The following is a 7,369-nucleotide window of genomic DNA, read 5'->3' as shown; positions in this document are numbered from 1 at the left end:
TGGTTGAAAGTTCATTTAAGTGGCCTCACCCCAAAACCAATCTTCTCCTCATCCCTGGAGAGGGTGTACCACAGACCCTGATCTTTGGAACACAGGTCAACACTGAAAGCAAGACAAAATAATTAGAGAAAAACAGGAGAATTATTTGAAAGTCTGCATTCTAAATAGGAGGCAGAAGGCTGTCTCCAAGAAGAAAAAGGAACTGACAGATTATCTGATGTGTCCAACCATATTGTATTTTATATTTGTCAGAGAATTGCAAATTAATTAATAGGCACAAAGTACATAAAATTTCAAACCCAGATAATTATTCCAGAAAACATTAAGTTGGACAAGAAAGGAAATACGATCACAGTGAATTTTGTGACGAGGCTGTGAAAAATATTTGCATAGTTATAATAATTTATATACTAAAGAATTTACCCCCCAAACCTGATATCCTATAAAAGGAAGATGAGAGAAAGGGAAATATGTATAAATGTTTGCAGGCGGCAGAGAGATTAAGATGACTAATCCTCATTTTTCTTAGAAGGAAAGTGAGTAGCTACTGTCTAAAATGAAAAGCCAACAAAAAACAGAACTGACTTAGAAAAATAAAGACACATCAGAACAGCTGAAGGAACTGAAACTGACTGCCCCTAAAGGCTGGGAATTGGACATGAGAAGAGATGGTGCCCTGCCATTTTTATAAGCCTTGAATATTATTTGATTTTTAAAACTACATATGTACAAATATCACTTTAATTTTAAAATAAATAAAAATGTACAGAGGCAAAACAGAAAATTGTCAAATTGTTAAAACGATCTGAAATTGTCTAAACTGAGTATACGCCTTTTTTTCCCCCAAACTATTGTGTTAGCTTTCTGTAATTCTTAGGATTTTCAGTAGTATTGAGGTCAACATGCTACTTGCTGCTCTGCCCTTCAGTGCTGTCAGGCATCACCAAAATGAGGCTCCAGCGGGAGGAAATGGTGCTGAAAATGTTGCCGCCGACCAGCATGCTAAGCCACCAGCCAAGAACGCACTGATGCCGGAAAACCCTGATGCCCAGGATGAGCAGGTGGAACAGGAGGAGGAGGAAGACAACACAGGTGGGGAAAATGCAGCTGATGTCACATGAACTGCAATGCTTTAGAATGGGACAGAGCTACAAAGAGTTTACATGGGGAAGAATGCTAGGACTTGATGGATGACTAGTGTTTCCAGAACATGTCATCTGGGTAGTGTCTTTATACACACCGTTCTTTCTTGGTTTTGCATTTTACCCTCACCACACTGGTCATTTCTCCCTTGTTCATTTGGGATTTGAAGAACACCTCCAAGCATCTCATTTTGAAGGCCTAATCACAACCATAGTAGGGTATGTACTTTTAGCAATAACACTGATAATTTATCATGGCTTGGCAACTCTTGTTAAATTTCACAGGTCTCGTCACTAGCTGGGAGTCTGCTATATTGTTGTTAAAGGTCTCTTTGTTAGTGGTGGTAAAAATAAGTGTTCCCTCTCATTTGTGGCCGGTGACTGGGTATCTGTTCCCTGGAAATGTCTGTTGCTTCTCTGAAAGATCATGTTTCTGCATTAACTAGTAGGAATGGTGTCTGTTTTCTACTTTGCCTCCATTCTGTTACTGAGACAGGTACTTCAACCTGGTGTATTTTGGTTTCTAAGGAATCTGAATGATCCAGATTTCTAAAAATCCAGTACAAGAAATGATTCACTTGACTATTTATAAGCATCTCCCAAGATTTATTTTGTCAGTGGTTCTCTTTGGCTCCATCGTGCTCCTGGTGCTTTGTCTACCTATTCGTGTAATTAAGAGTCTCCTGCCTAATTTTCTTCCGTACAGCGTCACGCTCCGCAGTGATGCTCCACTGGGTGAACTGTCCCTTGAGCTGCTTCTGCTTCAGGTTATCTTACCAGTGTTACTTGAACAGGGACACACACAGCAGTGGCTGAAGGAGCTTGTGTGAGCAGGGACCATTACTGCTGGAAACTTGCTGGATCTTCATTCCTATTTGGTGGAAGACCAGGAAGAAAATGAGAACAGTGCAAACCAACCAGTGAACAATAACCAGCCTGTTTGAAATAGTAACGCTATTCCTGTGGTGGGGGAAGGTGTGTATGCAGCCCACCAAGCCATACTTCAGCAGGGAGGGCCTGCTGGCTTTCAGCCTTACCGTCGGCCTTTAATTTTTCCACTCAGGATATTTTTGTTGATTTTCTTCACGTGCAAGAACCTTACTGATGGCCAGGCTCATCTGCCTTACTCTACCAGTATTTGCCAGCCGTCGGTTAATGTCATTTTGGACAGGGACTGCCAAAATCCATGAGCTCTACACAGCTGCTTATGGTTTCTACGTTTGCTGGCTAACCATAAAGGCAGGGACGGTGCTGGCGACATGGATGCCACAGGGATGCAGAATGATCTTCAGAAGGTTAAAGGGTAGTCCTGCATGATAATGAAGACTTCGATAGTTGCAGTGCTGCTGGCTGGAGTCGTCCTGCTTCTTCTGGGGCTCCTGTTTGAGCTGGTTATTGCTGCTCCCCTGAGGGTTCCCTTGGATCAAACTCCTCTTTTTTTCCCATCACAGGACTGGGCACCTGGAATCCTGCATGTGAGAATCTGTAGCTATGTAACACTGATGGATCCTCAGTGGTGGTTTAAAACTGTAATTGAGCAGGTTTAGGCAGATGGCATCCGGAACACTGACCTTCACTATAGCATTCGGAAACTGGCAGCGCCAGTGATCTCTGTGCTCTTGCTTTCCTAACGTGTACCTTACATCATCACATCCGGCACCATTCCTTTACTAGGTGTTAACTGCGGAAATGCAAAACTTGGTCCACTGGCGGGGTTTTCCACTTTTACTGATAGTCGTGGTATCGACAGGAATCTTGTCCTTCCAGGTCTGCCAGTTTAAGTCCCTTTATGAACATATTAAAAATGACAAGTACCCTGTGGGCCAACGCCTCATGAACTATGAATGGAAATCTGGCAAACAAAGCACGTCTCCACCACCTCCACATTCATCCCAAGAATAAAGTGGTTGTATCAACTACCTTGAGCTTCCCCTTGCCTTTATGTGTCCTTTTTTGTGGACTTCTCTCTTCGGAGGTTTTCCCCAGTGATCTCTCAGTATTATTTTTAAGTTAAATGTATCTGACTTGTGTTCTCAGCATTCAGAGAGCAGCAGTGCAAGGCTCTGCTGCCCTTCCTGCATCTTCTGACATCACTGCTGTCTGAGGTCTGTATATGCGTAAACAGAAGTTTCTGGATACCCTAAAACTCTGGATTAAACAGAATGTGCACTGTACATCTTTAAACAAAACGTATATTAATTTATTAAATCTAGTTGTCACTTTAAAAAAAAAACACCTTTCTTATAGCACAATTCATGAACTGATACAGTATGCAATTCACTGGAGAAATACTTTGGGCGTATAGCAATTCTAAAGCCTAACTGTTTAAAACCACTCTATAAACACAGTATTTTATTTATTCCTTTCCCCCTAAGAATATATATTTGGATATATTTATATAAAGGCTTATATTATTTGTAACTCTTGGATCAAATCCAAATTTTGACATTTCAAACGACTAACATTTGTAAGCCCCAGTGATGGTAGAGCTGAACTTAAATAAAGTCTGAGTGTCAAATGATACAAATGGACAAACTGAAAGGCTACTCATGGAAAAATATATAAAAGTACTAAACATGCAAAAGAAAACAGGAAACAATCTTATCTGCAAGAACTGTACAACTTGCAACTTTTTAGTATATGTGCTGCCAAACCCAGCACAACTTACAACTTTTTAAAAGTCACATTCTTGTGGGCACAAATTCACCAACTAAATATAATCTAATTAACATACTTCTTCTACACAGTCGCAACCAAGAACTTCATTCCAGAAAAAGAAAATACTTCAAAGCACAAGATTAAAACCATGAGCAACTACATCAGAATCTACTGAATTTTTTTTAATTAATAAAGTTCTTTTCATATAAAAACTATGAGCCTTGGTTTGTTTTTCCAGCAGTACTAATGGCCTATGCTGATCTACAACATATAGTTGTTCATTTTCATGTATCAACTACATAACAAATTTATAAATACTTAAATAACTATCACAAAGGTTTAAGAGCATTAAAATCATATGTGTTATACTGTTTATACTGCACACTCATATAATCAAACAAGAAATAGAGTCAGAGATAGAGCAACCAAAGAAAACCTCAAGTATTTGTCACTGAGTGCCCACGTGTCAGAGAACATGACGGAGAAATTCCTATGTGACAAGACTCCTGCACTCAAAGAGTTTGAGATTTAGCAGTGCAAGAGGAGAGGTAAGAAGTGTGTGTGGTGGGGTTGCCAAGACCAAGACATGAAAACAATTCATGAAAAATATAAAAAACTAAATGACTAAGTACTAAACTACAAAATATAAAGGGTAAATTTAGAGAAGAGGAAGATAACAATTGCCTTGAGAGAGGAAGAAGGCATTGAACTGGGTCTCAAAGAAGTAGAGAAACATTTGAAGAAATAAAGGAGAAAGATCAATGTCTCTGTCTCTGCCTGTCTCTCTCTTGTTCTCTCTCTCAATTTTGCTGTATACTTAAACTACATAAGGACATAAACTACATAAGGACAGCTGAGACTTTCTGATTCCCAGTCCTATAATCTATGCATTACTACACTATACACTATTTTATGTATTAAGTATTTTACACTGCACTTCATTATCAACCTCAATTTCCTATAACCAAAAACATTAGGATGCTATAAAAAAAGATGCCCATCTTAAAGTAAGTATGCTATAATACACAACGGCCAAATGGGTCTCAGTTAAGACCACAGAACTTTTACAGCCAGAACCATGGCCTTCCCACTAAACTGAGATATGTTACTATTCCAGGACTATTCCTTTAGCCAATAGGCCATTCTAACGGGAGGGTACTGCCCAAGCAACAAATTTCAAAGCTAAAGTCACGGTTCCAAGGAATTCATATATAGAAATTTTTCATTGTTTTATCTAAATTATTTTGATTGTATGCTGATCACTACCTAAATAGAGATGGAAAATCAAAGAAAAATAATATATCTAAATGAAACACTACAAAATAAACACAATCATGGAATGCACAAGTCATTATGCCATATAGTTATTAGTCACAAACTTATTATAAGCTTTCTCAGGAATTATATTACTTTTTACACCTAACCTAAAATTTTCCTTCTCTAAATTGGTAAGATCCTATTAGTTTTTATACATCTACAAATGGTAACTATGTTCACTAGTGTACCCCAATCTAAATTAATATTCATCACAAATTGAAAAACACTCATTGGTCCAGCACCTGAGAGTCATGGTTCCTTACATCCTCTCTCACTTCTTTCTCTTTTCCCACACCCAAAGACAGAACACTCTCATGCTCTCCCATTACACTCCCATCTAAAACCCCTGAGCAGTAGCCAGGCGCTCCCTCCCCCTTCCATGAGGATCCACAACTTAATTGATCCAATTTATCCAGTATACAGAAGGGTGTAACCAAGTTTTCTTTCAATATTTTTTCCTGTGTTTTCATGTGTGACCGAGAGGAGGAGGGAAAAGGAGTTCTAAATGGAGGCACAAAAGAGCCGAAAGCTACCTTCAGCCCTCTAAGGCAGCTGTGGCACAGTACAAAAGCAATGTACCTGAAGTGCAGGATCAGGGTCTTAAGCCCAGCTCTGCCATTTAACCATTTCTTAGTTGAATGACCTCTTTCACTTAGCAATTCAGCCTGCCATGTCCAGCTCAGTAGAGTCTTTGATAATATCCATGGCTCTTAAACCACTTCACTAAGCAGCCACGTATTTGTAGATGGATCACTATTTCTACTTACCTTTGGATATGTTATGTGATCTTTAGCACACATCTTTGATTATGCCTTAGATTAACATTTAATTATACAAGCCTATCACCAAGGAAATAATTGTAGTGGATATCAAGAGTAAAACAGAAATTGGGATCAGTGTTTTATCAATAATATTCAGAAAATCAATAATGAATAGTAACAATCACTAAAGTACTTTATTAGCCATTCAGGAATCTATTATTTTTAATTCTCTGAAAATGTATCAGTTCATACACACACACAACATCGACTTTTATGTATTATTAGTTTGTTTCAATGATTATAGATCACACTAGTTAAATATTTGACCATCAAAATTGTATACTCTAATAGTCAGGGTTAGACACTAATTAACTTCAGTTACATTTCACTGGTGACTGTATAAAAGGCTATACAAATTTCTATAACTTACCAAAAATTAACTCATACAATGTTTTATTGCTTCCACCACAAAGTTTTATCTAGTAGCTGAATACAGTATTAACATTTATTAAGCAATCTCCTTAAATATATTTAGTAGTTAACAGTATTAATATCTTATTAAAATTATTTCCACTGAAGAATACATATCAGTACTTTCCCAACTTATCAGCATAATTGTATTTGCAGTACTATTCTAAATTACTGGATAAACTAGAAAGAAGACTAAAAGTTAATTATAATTTTTTGAAATATCTGGGATCAAACCAAATGCTACAGAACCCAAGTAAAACAACAAAATCAAATATATTCTTTGGGGATATAGGACAAAAAACAGACTTCTGGAAGTCTTATTAACATTAAGACAATAAACTAAATTTTGAAACAATTCCTAGAAATGTTAATGCTATAAAGTGACTCTTCTCCATGAAGAGAAACTTATGCAAAATAAGCATGTCTTAAAGGCCAACTCAAACAGTGCTAGAGTGAAAATAAGAGACATCTGAAGATAACGTTACTGTCTCATAATTTTTTTTAAAGCACTAGGAGAAATTTTAAGGTTAAAGTAAAAGCATTAATCAAAGTAAATATGAAGATAAAAATAAGAAAAGAAAAACTAATGCAACACTTCTGGAACAGAAGGGGGAGGAGGATTCTAAGTAACCAAAGATGAAGATAACAGGAAAAAAAAAAGGTAAGTAACTCATGTGCAAAAACACTTTTGGAATCTGCATTGAAAATTAATTATATAGAGTAATTAATATAAAATATGAGGTCCCACCTACTATACTAAAGCATGAAGAGTTTATATTACATTTTTCCATGCACACTCAATGAAGACTTTTCCTCCACTGTAAATTCACAAAAGGTTTTTGTTGGTGCAATTTACTATGCCTATTCTCAGCCCTAGGATATTTTTGTACCCAATCTCAAATTGGAATAGGGATGCTATCTGTCCTCAAAATGTCGAGTTATTGGCAGAAACGTAGCTCCATGTCTAATAACTTTTATGCTCCACTACAAGTTTTTTAAGTGGTATTCTTGTTGAGATGT

General features: G+C 37.3%; 1 pseudogene; it reads left to right on the top strand.

Annotated features, from left to right (window-relative positions):
• Positions 1-254: 254 nt before the first annotated feature.
• LOC132433879 (E3 ubiquitin-protein ligase MARCHF6 pseudogene) lies at positions 255-7,030 on the top strand (annotated as a pseudogene).
• The last annotated feature ends 339 nt before the right edge of the window (positions 7,031-7,369 follow it).

Source organism: Delphinus delphis, chromosome 11 (genome assembly GCF_949987515.2).
Source record: "Delphinus delphis chromosome 11, mDelDel1.2, whole genome shotgun sequence".
Taxonomy (NCBI): Eukaryota; Metazoa; Chordata; class Mammalia; order Artiodactyla; family Delphinidae; genus Delphinus; species Delphinus delphis.
This window is presented reverse-complemented; position numbering and strand designations above follow the sequence as displayed.